At 37.7% G+C, this 13,585-nt stretch overlaps 1 pseudogene; it reads left to right on the forward strand.

Annotated features, from left to right (window-relative positions):
• The first annotated feature begins 486 nt into the window (after nucleotides 1-486).
• Nucleotides 487-1,063, forward strand: LOC105511917 (annotated as a pseudogene).
• Nucleotides 1,064-13,585: the final 12,522 nt, after the last annotated feature.

Genomic DNA, 13,585 nt, shown 5'->3' on the forward strand with positions numbered 1-13,585 from the left:
TCTCACTCTATCGCCCAGGCTGGAGTGCAGTGGCACGATTTCGGCTCACTGCAAGCTCCGCCTCCCGGGTTCATGCCATTCTCCTGCCTCAGCCTCCCGAGTAGCTGGGACTACAGGCGCCCGCCACCACGCCCGGCTAACTTTTTGTACTTTTAGTAGAGATGGGGTTTCACCGTGTTAGCCAGGATGGTCTTGATCTCCTGACCTCATGATCCACTCACCTCGGCCTCCCAAAGTGCCTAGGCAGTTATTTTTTTTTTTTAATATGCAAGTGGGTGAGTCTCACCTTCAGAGACTACGATTTGATTGATTTGGACCATAGGCTGGAAATAGGCATTTTTGCAAGCTGCCCCTATGAGTCTAACACACACCCACTGAGTTGAACCATTGATGTAGAGCAACTATTAACCCAAAGGGAAAAGTTATTCCAAACATTTTTCTAAATAATCTAACAGGTAAGCATTCTGGAAGAAGTAAGAGTATGGCATGAACATAGAGAAGCAACAAAAAGCAAGGAATTATGCAACCATAAAGTGAATGCTTAGTCTCAGAGATCAGAGGCTTAAAAAAAGGATAGATTAAAACCTAAAAAGAAAGGAAAGAAAGATACCAGCATGCTGAAGAAAAGAGAAGTTCCCAACCCTCTTCTTGCTTATTCTTACAATATAATACACAGCTGGGCCCACCTTAGCACATCCTAATTGATACCAAGTTTATCAACTCTTCCATTAATGCCAAACTAGATTTAGCACAGTTAATGATGAATTGTCTATACCAAGTGTATCCCTTGTATAAATGACTGTGTAATGGCTAAAATCGGGAAATGGGGCAGAAGTCTTGGGTGGCTCTAAGGATCATCAAGGATTCCAGATTACCTTGCACACACACACAAAGGAACCTATGCAGATGACAGTTTAGTACAGAGAGTAACCCCAAACGACTGTGTTACATTGTGGCCACAGTTGACAGAGACCTTAAACAAGGAATCTAGAAGATTTCTAAACATAGATACAACATCAGGTAGATGCCAAATGATTATGGAGCACCTTTTCTAAGTTTCTAAGAGTTTCTAACTCTTAGAAAATGAGGTTCTTCTGCCTTCCTGTGATCAACTTTCTCTGTTGCCAGTTAATGCTGGAGCATGAATTATTAATCTATTCATCAATTTGCTCTATTATGAGCTGGTATGATTAAATACTCACTTTTTTATGCTGTTTTGAAAAAAAAACTCTAACAGGTGAAATAGATTTGAGAGTGCAGGACGGAGTTGCCAGAGAAAGCTGCAAAGGAACTCTTAAGTTGGCACTGATGCTGAATGAAGTTTGAGTGAGAGGAGAAGAGAGAACAGAGAAGGGAACGAAGGGTGGAATTAGCTTGGTCTTGGGTGGAGGCAGCAGGGAGACAAAGCATATGCCTTTCTTCTTGAGCATAGAAGGTCCTGGGAATTAGGCTGCAGCAAGCATTGCCAGTCCCATCTGGCCCACAGCTGCTTCTGGTAATCATCCAGGTTTATCTCCTGCCAGTCCAACAGAATTCCTGATGAGTAGTTGAGCTCAATAGCTCAGTTCCACTTCAAGCTCTGAATCTGGGATATGCCAATGAATAGCATCTGAACTCCATGAGAACCACAGAACTCACTTAGTGCCCACCCACCCTCCATAACATCTGCATCATATCTCCTAGGAAAGTTTTAGAAGAAATTAATATATTTATATTCCAAAAACCAAAATAGATTTCTTAGAGGTATCATGCCAGGTATGTTCCAATTATTTCTCATCCCAGATACCAAGCATCACTGTTTCTTTGGCAGTTCCAACACTCACCACCCAGTGGTGGACCTTGAGCTGGGACCCAAAAATCATTCCCAGACAGCTTCTAGACTCAGTCTTGCAAAACAAGTTGATCCCTGGTTTTTCAACCACAAAACCTATGTTAAAACTTTTATTTTATTCCCTGGAACATATTACCAAGTGAAATGAAGCAACGCATGTAGTATTTCTAAGGGATAGGTCATTTTAAAAACATTGCAAATAGTTTATAAAAAAGGATTTTTTATAAACTTACACCCTACTTACTAAGTAATAAAAGTTACCACCTACACCACTTCCAGTATTACTAAACTTACATGAATACAAATATCTTCCTAGAGTAGATGCACTATTACTCACTGAAGCTTATTTATAATAAAATAAAACATAAGGGAAAGAACATTGAAAGAGTCCTGAGTACTATTTTTGGGTCCTGCTACAAACTGCTTATACTAATTACCTTGAACTGTTACCCTAACTTCTCTGAACCCTATTTCCCTCATCTATAAAGTGTTAAAAGGAAACTAAAAACACATATAGGTCATTTCCAGGTCTGACATGTCTAGACTCTTGGATCTAGATTGCTTAATTCCCTGGAAACACCTTGTGTGGACCAACTGGGAACACAGAATCATTTCAGGGACTATAGGAAGTCACTATACAAGTAGCATTACAAGGCTAAAACACCTATTAATTTGCCATTTGTTTTTCACTAAATCTCCATTTTAATTTGACATTAGTTCTAATCCCAACCTGCTAAAATATAATGAGAAACCCATGTCCTTGGTAGCTAATCTCCAAATACGGCCCCTAAATGAGCCCTGTCTTGCACTGTTCACATCTTTATGTAGTCCCCTCCCCTCTCTCCCTGTTTAACCAATATAATGCAACTAAAATGATGTTGAGGGACTTCCAGGTCCAGGATATAAGAATCTTTGCACATTACTCCTTGGAACACTTGCTCTGGGGGAAGCTAGCTGTCATCTAAGAAGTCTGACTATCCTCAGATCACCATGCTATAAGGAAGGACAAGCTAGCCATGTAGAGAGGACACATGGAAAGAGAAAGATGTCTGACTAGCGCCCATCAGTTCCAGTCATCCCAAATGAGGCTCCACACATGTAAATAAAGAAGCCTTCTTGCCTATCAGCCCACTCAAGCCTTCAGATGACTGACTCCAGGCCCAATAGCCATCTGACTATAACCACAGGAAGAATCAGATGGGAATCACTCAACCGACCCCAAGCAACCAAGAGAACTATAAGAGATAATAAATTTATTTTAATATAACTGTAATAATAAATGGATGTTTTGAAGTGATTTGTCTTTACAGATAATAGATCAAATCAAACAATATCCCAAGACCCCAAAATTCTACTCCCTTTTAAATATTCTTAGAAAAACCTGTGACTATGTAAAAGGAAGGTTGCAAAGTGATCTTTATTGCAACATTTTTTGCAATGGCAAAAAAACTGGGGAGAAATGTTCATCAGCAAGAGAATAAATAAACCATTATGGTATATCTTTATTGGGAATACTAATAAACAGCAGTTAGGAATAGTGACTTGCAAACATGGACAAATACCCAGAGTTACATCATTCAGTAAAAAAAATACAAACTGATATTTATTATTTAAATATAATTTTATTTAAAAATGTATTTTTAGGTTCCTATATCTGGACCATAAGAAAGAGTAACAGAAAAGGTATAGTACATTGCATGGTAATAAATGCTAAAATGAAAAATCAATCATGGAAGGGAATAGGATTTTCTGGGGGTATATGCTTTCTTAATAGGCAGATGATATGGTTTGGCTGTGTCTCCACCCAAATTTCATCTTGAATTCTCACATGTTGTGGGAAGGACCCAGTGGGAGGTAATTAAATCATGGGAGCAGGTCTTTCCCATGCTGTTCTCATTACAGTGAATAAGCATCACAAGATCTGATGGCTTTATAAAGCAGAATTTTCCTGCACAAGCTCTCTTTTTACCTGCTGCCATCCACGTAAGATGTGACCTGCTCCTCCTTGCCTTCCACCATGATTGTGAGGTCTGCCCAGCCACGTGGAACTGTAAGTCCAATAAACCTCCTTCTTTTGTAAAATTGCCCAGTCTTGGGTATGTCTTTATCAGCAGCATGAAAACAGATTAATACAGCAGAAAAGTCTGAATAAGAAAGCTACATTTGAGCAAAAGCCTAAAGGAGGTAAAAAAATTAGCCATGAAAGACATCTGAGCAAAAAGTGTTCAAGGCAGAGAAAGCAAGTTCCACCCTTCCTGTAACCCTAACTGGGCACTGATTTTATTTAGTAAGTTTGAAATCTTCTTCTCTAAATTTGACATATTAATGTATTTAAAAATAAAAATTAATACAAGATACCATTTTAAAAATTGAGTAATATTCCTGAAGATGCTAAGAGATCTTCTGAAGTGCTGATGCAGGAATATAAATCACCAACTGCATACAAAATGTATACTCTCAAAAATCTATTAGTGATTTTAAAATTCTCATTAAAGCAAATAATCTAAATATCTAGGTGACCAAGTCCTCCAATATAAAGTTACTTAAGCATAGGCATATTCACAATTACTTCTCTATCAGAGGCAACCATCCATTGTCCTTCTTCTTTCCAAGAAAAGATCTTCACCAGAGTATATCACACATCACACTATTCTGAATCAAATATTCAGTTGCAAATAGGTAGTTTCCAGGCAGAAAGGACGTTGCCTAAAAGCTGTCCATATTATAAACAGTTCCTCTTACTTCCACTTTCCTCCTTTTCTTTGCAAGAAGAATGCCCATCACTTCCTTTTTAGGAATGCCCATCACTTTTTTTTAATCTTGAGATCTAGATCCCTAGTTCAAAGAATTTGTAAGAAAAAATTCAGCTCATATATCTGAATCTGTCCTAGAAATGACATGCTGGGATAATAATTTATGAAGGACGCAATTTTTAAATTTCACCTGGCTTTTGCCACAGCCTTCTCACTTTTCAAGAGTTTCTTTATTGATTAGGGTGTTAAATGGGATTTCTGGCTGCTTCAAAGTGTAAGATACTATTGGGCCCTTCTAAATTCCACAGATGATGCCCTGGCAGCAGCATTAAAGGGAGATGCTGCTGCATCACATTCACATGTGAGTCCCCTTATAGCACTCCTCTGCCTTCTGAAGGAAAATTCAGCATTGGGCCAGTGAGAAGTCAAAGAGCCCTGGGATTCATACATGTATTCCCTGGGGTTCTAGAGTTCCCATATGAATGTTTAAATTCCAAAAAGAATTACATAGGCACATTGTAGAGCCTCTGGATGACCACCATATTATGAAGTATTGCCCCACAGTATTGCCTTTGTTTGCATTTATGGTCTCTTTAGCATCTAATAATATCACTTTAATTATCATGAGATAGTGAGAGAGGTGCATAATTATGGTAGATCTCATTTTTAAGCAGAACTTTTATTAAAAATCAAATTGCATAAACTTAAAATTAAATAGATTATATTAAAAGGAAAAGTAATAAACACTCAAAGCTTATCACTTCCTAATTATTTTACTATTATATATACCCTCGAGATTATTTACATCTAATGTATCTGTATGGTAGAAACACATGGAATGGTGTGCTATTGCTCATTTTTTCCCATTCTTTATTCAGTGACATCACATTGGTAGCTTGAAATCAGCAAACATTGCAAATCAGGATTTGACTTACTGCTTCTTGATTGGCTAGACCTAAGAAAGTGGTAGAAAAATGTTAACAATGGAGATTAAATTTCAAAGTGTGTCTTAAATTTTTTTAATTAAAAAATATTCCTCCAGTATTCAAACACTATTAGCTGATTCAGTAAGTAAGTTGCTCACAGTATTGATTTTTTTAAAAGTGAACTTCCAACATACATCTTTATCATTTCACTTTGATGTTACATTAATGTAAACAAAAATACCATTCAATATTCAGATAGGAACTACACTTCTTCATGAATTGCACAAATCGATTATATAAAAGAACCCCCCCAAAATAAAAAAAAATTCTGTGAGAATCAATTAGCTATATATAATTTACAATAAAGATTATGTGTGCTACACATCCTTTATGTTATCAAACTTTGGTTTTTGTCAAAGAGCTAGTAAACATTTGCCACCACACCACTGGATGTATGTACATTAAAATAATGCATTGATATAAACTAAAGACCAAAAGACAACATGTGAATATAGATTTTGCTATAGTAATTCAGGATAAAATACTGAAAAGAATTGAGTCATGTGATTTTAACAGAAATGCTAAAGTCAAACATTTTTGAACTGTAACAACAGTACTATATTCAGACTGAAAGCAGAAATTTAATTTTTATAAAACAATATCATACACCAAATTAAAATTATTAAATATCTCAGTTTATTGGATTTTTATACATTTAATATTGAAATTTGCTTTGAATTTCATAGTTCTGTAAGAACTAAAATCATTCCTCCACTCATTCATTCCCCAGTGAATGAACTGATATAGTTAATATATGCCAGACACTAATTTAGGTGCTGGGTTATATCAGTGAACCAAATAGAAGAATTTTGTTTATTTCTATTTTGTTTATATTTAAGTACTATTCTAATACAGATTATAGTTTAACATTGGATATTTACAATTTTTCTCAAAAAAAGACTGTACATTACTCAAATTTGACCAAAAAAAACTACTAAAGCCTTTTTCAGAAGGCAGACAGTCTACAGCCCGTTCACTGCAGAGAGGGCTGAAAAGTGACAAAGCATAAAACTCAGTCAAAAGTAATGGCTAAGGATGGTGGACTCTGGCCTTTGCTACCATTTTCCTTTAACTTGTACATTTATTTGTAAATCACTGTCTTAGTCCATTTATGCTGCCATAACAAAATACCACAGACTAAGTAATTTATAAAGAAATAAAATTTATTTCTCATGATTCTGAAGGCTGGGAAGCAAAAAAATCAAGGTCTGGCCTCTTGCAAGGGCTGCTCTCTACTTACAAGATGGTGCATTAAATGCTGTGTCCTCTAAAGGGGAGGAATACTTTGTCCTCATATGGCAGAGAATAAACGGGCAAGAAGTCCAAACTGCCTCTGTCAAGCCCTTTTATAACAACATTAATCTATTCCTGAAGGTAGATCCCTCATCTCCTAAATACTTCCCAAAAGGCCCCAATTCCCAACACAATTGCATTGGATTACGTTTTCAACACATGAGTTTTAGAGGACACACTCGGACTATAGTAATGATCAAAAGTAGACCACCCTCAGCATTCATGATGTCTGAAATAATCTCATTGATGATTAAACCCTTTCACCTAAAGCATTTTCCCATTTTGAAAGGACAGGGTTTTAACAGAGTAATTTAAAATAGCCAGATGTGGCTGGGCGTGGTGGCTCACCTGTAAGCCCAGCACTTGGGGAGACCAAGGCCGGTGGACCACCTGAGGTCAGGAGTTCAAGACCAGCCTGGCCAACATGGAAAAGCCCCATCTCTACTAAAAATACAAAAATTAGCCAGGTGTGGTGACCTGCACCTGTAGTCCCAGCTACTCAGGAGGCTGAGGCAGGAGAATCACTTCAACCCAGCAGGTGAAGGTTGCAGTGAGCTGAGATCACACCACTGCACTCCAGCCTGGGCAATCGAGTGAGACTCTGTCTCAAAAAAAAAAAAAAAAACTGTAGCTAGATGTATTAATCAGGGTTCTCCAGAGAAACAGAACCAACATGATAAACAGACATAGATGCATGGATGGATAGATAGATAGATTTTAAGACATTGGCTCATGTGACTGTGGAGGTTTGACAAGTCCAAAGGTAGGCCAGCAGGCTGGAGACCCAGGAAAGAGTTGCAGTTTGAGTTCAGAGGCAGTCTGATGAATACCTTCTTGCTCAAGAGAGGTCAGTCTGGTTTATGAAGGTCTTTAGCTGACTGGATGAGGCCCACCCACATTATATAGGGTAATCTACTGTGCTCAAAAGCCATTGCTTTAAATGTTAGTCTCATTCAAAAATACCTTCTGAAACATCCAGAATAACATTTGACCAAATATCTGGGAACCAGGGGGCAAACAAGTTGACACAAAAAATTAAGCGTCATGAGTAAATTCAGCATTTATTGCTTAGTCAATAATTTGCAAAATGTGTATGAAAATATTTAGAATGTTATTATTACCTTTATTCTGAGATAAGGAATCACTTCTGGGAAATAATTGTAAATTGAATTCAACCCTGACAAATAACCATGAATTGGATTCCACGGTATTTAAACTTCTTTTAGGTTTTCCTCTTGTCGTTAAATTAATTTGAGCTGTAACAAAAATTGAAAGCAAATTAAACTGAAGCTATTAAAGAGTAATTTATACACAAAAGGAAAAATGAAAGTATTGAATTTGGGAAGGAACATCAAGAAATAAAAGTAAGTTGATAAACTATCAGAGTTGTCATTTTAAGTTCTTTCAATAAAAATAAGGGCCCAATGGTAATTTAAACACACACAGAGACACAAGACAGGGAGAGCTAAAGAATAAGAGAGCCAAATTCTGCCAGCATGTCAAAGGAAGGATTAGAAAACTAGGGAGGATCAGAAAACCGTAGAAGAGAAATGAAGTCTAACTGTGAGTGATGAAAGAACTACAAAAGTTCTCGGTACAAAGGAGCAGCCAGAAAGAAAGGCATCCCATAGACTGCCTTGAGCACATTGGGCCTCTGAAGCAATCAATGTGCTGAGGTTTAGGGCTGAAGAGACAATAAAGACAGGGCCAGAGGGCGGCCAACGCGTGTAAATCAGCGACCGATGCATTTTCTCACGCCTTGTTCCCTATGGCTCCAGGCCTCAACTGGAACCACATGCCGTTTCCACTGAAGGCCAGCTTGGCAAACAGCATGTCACTCTCTACCTTCACTGAAAAATATCCAGCTGAGAAGAATTATCACTGGAGCTTAAAGAGCCCAATCATGGCCAAATATAAACTTTCCATTTTTGTGTTGTACAAGACGACTTTTTAAATTTTCCTTTAAAATGAGACAGCTATGATCAATATAGTGGACACTGATTGGTGCTTCCCCAATTCCCCAGGACTGCTTCCGCCATCCCCACATATCCTTCCTCAGGCTTTGATGTGCTTTTACCTCCAAAGTTCTCTATGCAGGACTGTCTTCCACTAAGCGCTCTTGAGTCCTGGCACAGCTTGGGCTGTAATAGCAGGGAGCCACAGAAACACCCAGAGGTTTACCTCTGTACCTCCCAACCTTCATCCTCCAGCCCAGGACTAGCAGGGGAATATGGAAGCCCATCTCCTCCCCTCAAGTCAAGACAACTCTGTGACGCATCTTCTACTCGGCAATGCCACTGCAGGAATTCACTACACCCTCCCCAGGACTTTGCCTGAAACTAGCCCCTTGCTTGGCTTCTGACTTGCTCTGTCCTACCTCCCTCGCACCCTTAACAGTTTCTCCTGGAAACACTTCCCAGTAAATCACTTGCACAGACAATCCTTGTCTTAGACAACTAGTGATAGATGATTCTACAGTTTATATTCTTTAGGGCTTTAAGATTCTGTCCAAACAATACATGCAAAACAAGATAAACAAATCCAAGACGCTGTTATAATAAGCCCTTGATTCTGTAAGTCATAAACAGTGAGTTAGGGCCATCTCAAGTCCATAAAGTCACCAGTGATGTCACGTATGATGTCACTAGTGGCCTGAGATTTTTATGATGGAAAGTAATACAATGTTCCAGGGAGACCATGGACTTTGGAGCCAAACAGGCTTGCATGCAGTATTGACACAACAAATTACTAGTCACATACTCATTGGAAGTCTTAGATTCCAATTCTATGAAATAGTTAGATTCTGAATCTACAAAACTGTGATGCTGACCTTAAAGAGTTTGTAGAAGTAAATGAGTAAATATTTAAAGCATCGAATACATTGTAAACACAAATTATTATTTCATTTTTTTTTCTGAAGGGAATGATTTTGTCACAAGGAAACCAGAACTGATGAAACATCTGTTTCCCTACAGTGAAAAGCCTTAAGGTAGAGCCCCAATTAATTATATCATTAGCCACCAGTTTACATTTGGAAGAGGATTACACAGCAATTGGGTTCCTTTTTTTCTGCTTGTTTACAGATAACCTTAAGGTTATCTTGAATTATTGAAGCTTGTTTCACTCATTCATTAATCCATGTTCATTGAGTGGTTATAGCCCAGACACTGGGACATACAGAGGTAAAATAGACAGATACAATGCCAATAAACAAGTAAACAAGTAAGTAAAATAATTAGAGATGGTGACAAATAGCATGACGGAAATAAACAGGGTAATGATATGAAGTAACTGCACAAGGGAGGCTCACAAAGTTAAACAGGCAGTCAGGAAATACCTCTCTAAGAGAGGGATATTTGAGCTGAGGGAAACAGGAGCCAGTGCTGTGAAGATCCAGGGAAGAACCTTCCAGGCAGAGGGAACAGCAATCTAAGATGGGAGAGACCTTGGCGCTAGTAGAACTAAAGTGACCTGAATTCAGAAGATTATGTTAGAAGATGATAATAGAGAAATGATCAGGAATAAGACCATACAGTTCTTCACGGGTATACTGAATGGTCTGACTCAATGGAGTATAGCCAGGAGAAGAATTTTTGTTTCTTCCCAACCTTTATTCTTCAATGAATTATACCAAGTCTCCTTTGCTTCCATTTAAAGACATTTCAGACAGAATGGAAAGCTTCATAGTCAATTTCAGTTATAAAACAACCCTGAGTCTAGTAACATTAAATGTCTAGTAACATTAAACACAGTTTAAAACTTAACCCTCAAATGCAGTTTAATGCACTAATCTTTCCCTAGCTAGGACTGACCAGCACTTGGAGAGTGACAGTGTCAGCTCTTCTGCTTCTTTCCCCCTTCCCACTCTCCCGTATTTGGGTTGCCCCTTCTCCATGGTTTGGAACCTTGGTGAAAATAGGAAGAAAGGGGAGAATATCTCTGACTTCCCTGGTGCTGTTGCTCGTGCTTCTTGATGGTTGATGCTTTCTGTGTCACGGATGTTCAAGGGCCCACTATCACACATGTAAGAGTATGTGCAGACTCTTCAGGAAGCCCCACAGAGAACACTCAGTTATTTGATGTAGACAATCTACTCAGAGAGACCTCACCCAATCCACCCTGACTTCCCAACCCTCAGCCATACAGTCCATGACCTCTTGCTTCCAGCAACATGGCTGAAGCCCGGTTCCCTTTCACAGTGCCCATCTAGTCTGTGAGAGAATCATCCTTTACCTACTAAACACTGGAGGTGTGACTTCCTTAATGCTTAACTATCTTTCCCCTAGTCTCACATGTTCCATATCCTGATTTCAAACCTACTGCATAAGCAAACATCCAACTTTCAATTCAGTGCCATTCACACCTTCTTCAGACACACCCAGTCTCTGTGAGTGGATCTCTTGGAGTGTCACTCCTTCACTTGGCTTCAATCAAAATAATCTACTCTCTTTACATCCAAAAATGAAAGGAGAATCTCAGCACTCTCTCACAGACTGATAACTCAGTTTTCTCAAAGATCCTTTTATTTTCTTTATCTAGATGGATAACAGGTAGGTAAAGAGATATGCCAGGCGTGATAATGAAACGGAAGCTGTCTTTTCTTACCCAGTACTATGGGGATGTGACTGATAGCACTCTTTGCAATGTGGAACTACATAGCAGCTTTTTCATTTTGATTGAATACAACACAAAGTTTTTTGCTTTGAATACAATCTATGCGATGTATCTATTATTAATAAATGCTTGGAGACTATCTGCAGAATTTGACAGTGAAATTCAGATATATTAAAGCATAAATGTGTTTATTTATTCATCAGAATGTATTTATTTATTCATTGGTGTGATTTATTCTTAGAATGTGAACACATTTTTATCTCTTCTTCTAATTAATCTCTTAATTACTCAAGTCTGACCACTAATGAACAGCTGTGATTGCTAATACACTCTCCAACAAGAGATGGTCGTACTTTTTCCGAGGACCCCACCCAATCATCCAAAAATGTGTGTTTTCGTCTCTCTCCCCCGTTCTGTTAGAAATAATTTCTTCTAATAAATGCAGACACCTGGGAAGAGGTATAATAGGTTCTTTTCTTTTTCTAATTGAGCTTCTTGTTTTTGTTTATAATGAAGGATAAAATTAGGTAAGCTGGATGCCTTAGTTACATAACACATAAGGACAGAAAATAGTAGAGTTGGAAAAGCCTTTCTTAATTAACCACAGCTAATGTGTACAGGTGACAATAAGAAAAATTATATGAAAGAGCAAAAAAAGAGAAAGTATTCTCAAGTTTTTTAGATCCTAAAAGCAAAAGAGAACGACGCATCGGGAAGTCACAGAAACACATTAAACCTTTATCTCTGACAATTAGTGATGGTGGATGATTGAACAAAACCATAAATGCATAAATCAGTATGTCATCCTGTAGCTAATGTGCCATGTATCATGTACTCAGTACATGGAGCAAGCCAGTTCTGAGGAATCTGATGCTTCAATGAGTTCTAAAGAAAGTAAAATTCAGAAATGCTTTGCAAGGCATTACTAGCCATAGGATATTGGTACCCAAGTATCCATTCCAGATGTCTATGTAAGCACAGATCTAAGTAGTAAAACACAGTAGCCTAAGTTAGACAATCAGTTTGGGCTTTCTTCCCTTTCCTGAAGCCCGCAGGTGCAGCAGATCAGGTGCATGAAGCAAACACCCCTATTCTCAGAGGCTCACCCCACATGCAGTCTTTGATACCATTAAAAGTCTTTGAAATCACTGGGCTGCAGTCACACAAGCTGAAATCACCTTATATCATGTAGCTATATAAGACAGTTCTTCTCACCAGGACTGAAAAGAAATAGATGAAAACTTTTGAAATATAATGCACATTACCTTTCATAGAAAATTTCTATAATAAAAAAAGGAAAAAAAAGAAAATAAATAAATTAATTAAATTAAATTAAAAGAAAATTTCTATGAAAAATAAACCTCTAAAACAGAAAAACATGAACATTACATGAATCTGGTTTTTCGTGATTTCCTTTAGTGTTTCTTATTCCGATAAACGTTTTTAAACTGTGTGTGTGTGTGTGTGTGTGTGTGTGTGTGTGTATACAGTTGTCCCACAGTGTCCATGGAGAAATTGTTCCAGGACTTCCTACAGATAACAAAATCCAAGGATGCTGAAGTTGTTTATATAAAATGGTATAGTATTTACATATTAACCTATACACATTCTCCTGTATACTTTAAATTATCTCTGGATTACTTATAATACCTAATACAATGAAAATGCTATGTAAATAGTTGTTATACTGAATTTTTTATTTGTATCCCTTTTATTGTTTTGGAGTAGGTTTTTTTCAGAATACTATTTATCTGAGGTTGATTGAATCCACAGATGCAGAATCCACAGATACAAAGGGCCTTGCATATGTGTGTGTGTGTGTGTGTGTGTGTGTGTGTGTGTGTGTGTGTGTTTGTGTAGAGAGAGAGAGAGAAAGAGAAGAATAGATGGACAAAATTACAAACAGCCAAAATTTTTGCAGTTTCTTTAGATGCTGAATTTGGAAAATGTGAATGGTCTGTGAATCCATAAATTTCTGTTATTGTAATAATATCAGAACACATCAGCAGTAATATAAGAACCATTGCTTTGATCTCAATCTCTAACTAGGAGTTTCCATTAACTAGTTTCCTGGTTCATATAAAGAAAATGGTATGAGTTTCATTTTT

Source organism: Colobus angolensis, unplaced genomic scaffold (assembly GCF_000951035.1).
Source record: "Colobus angolensis palliatus isolate OR3802 unplaced genomic scaffold, Cang.pa_1.0 Scaffold206, whole genome shotgun sequence".
Classification (NCBI taxonomy): domain Eukaryota; kingdom Metazoa; phylum Chordata; class Mammalia; order Primates; family Cercopithecidae; genus Colobus; species Colobus angolensis.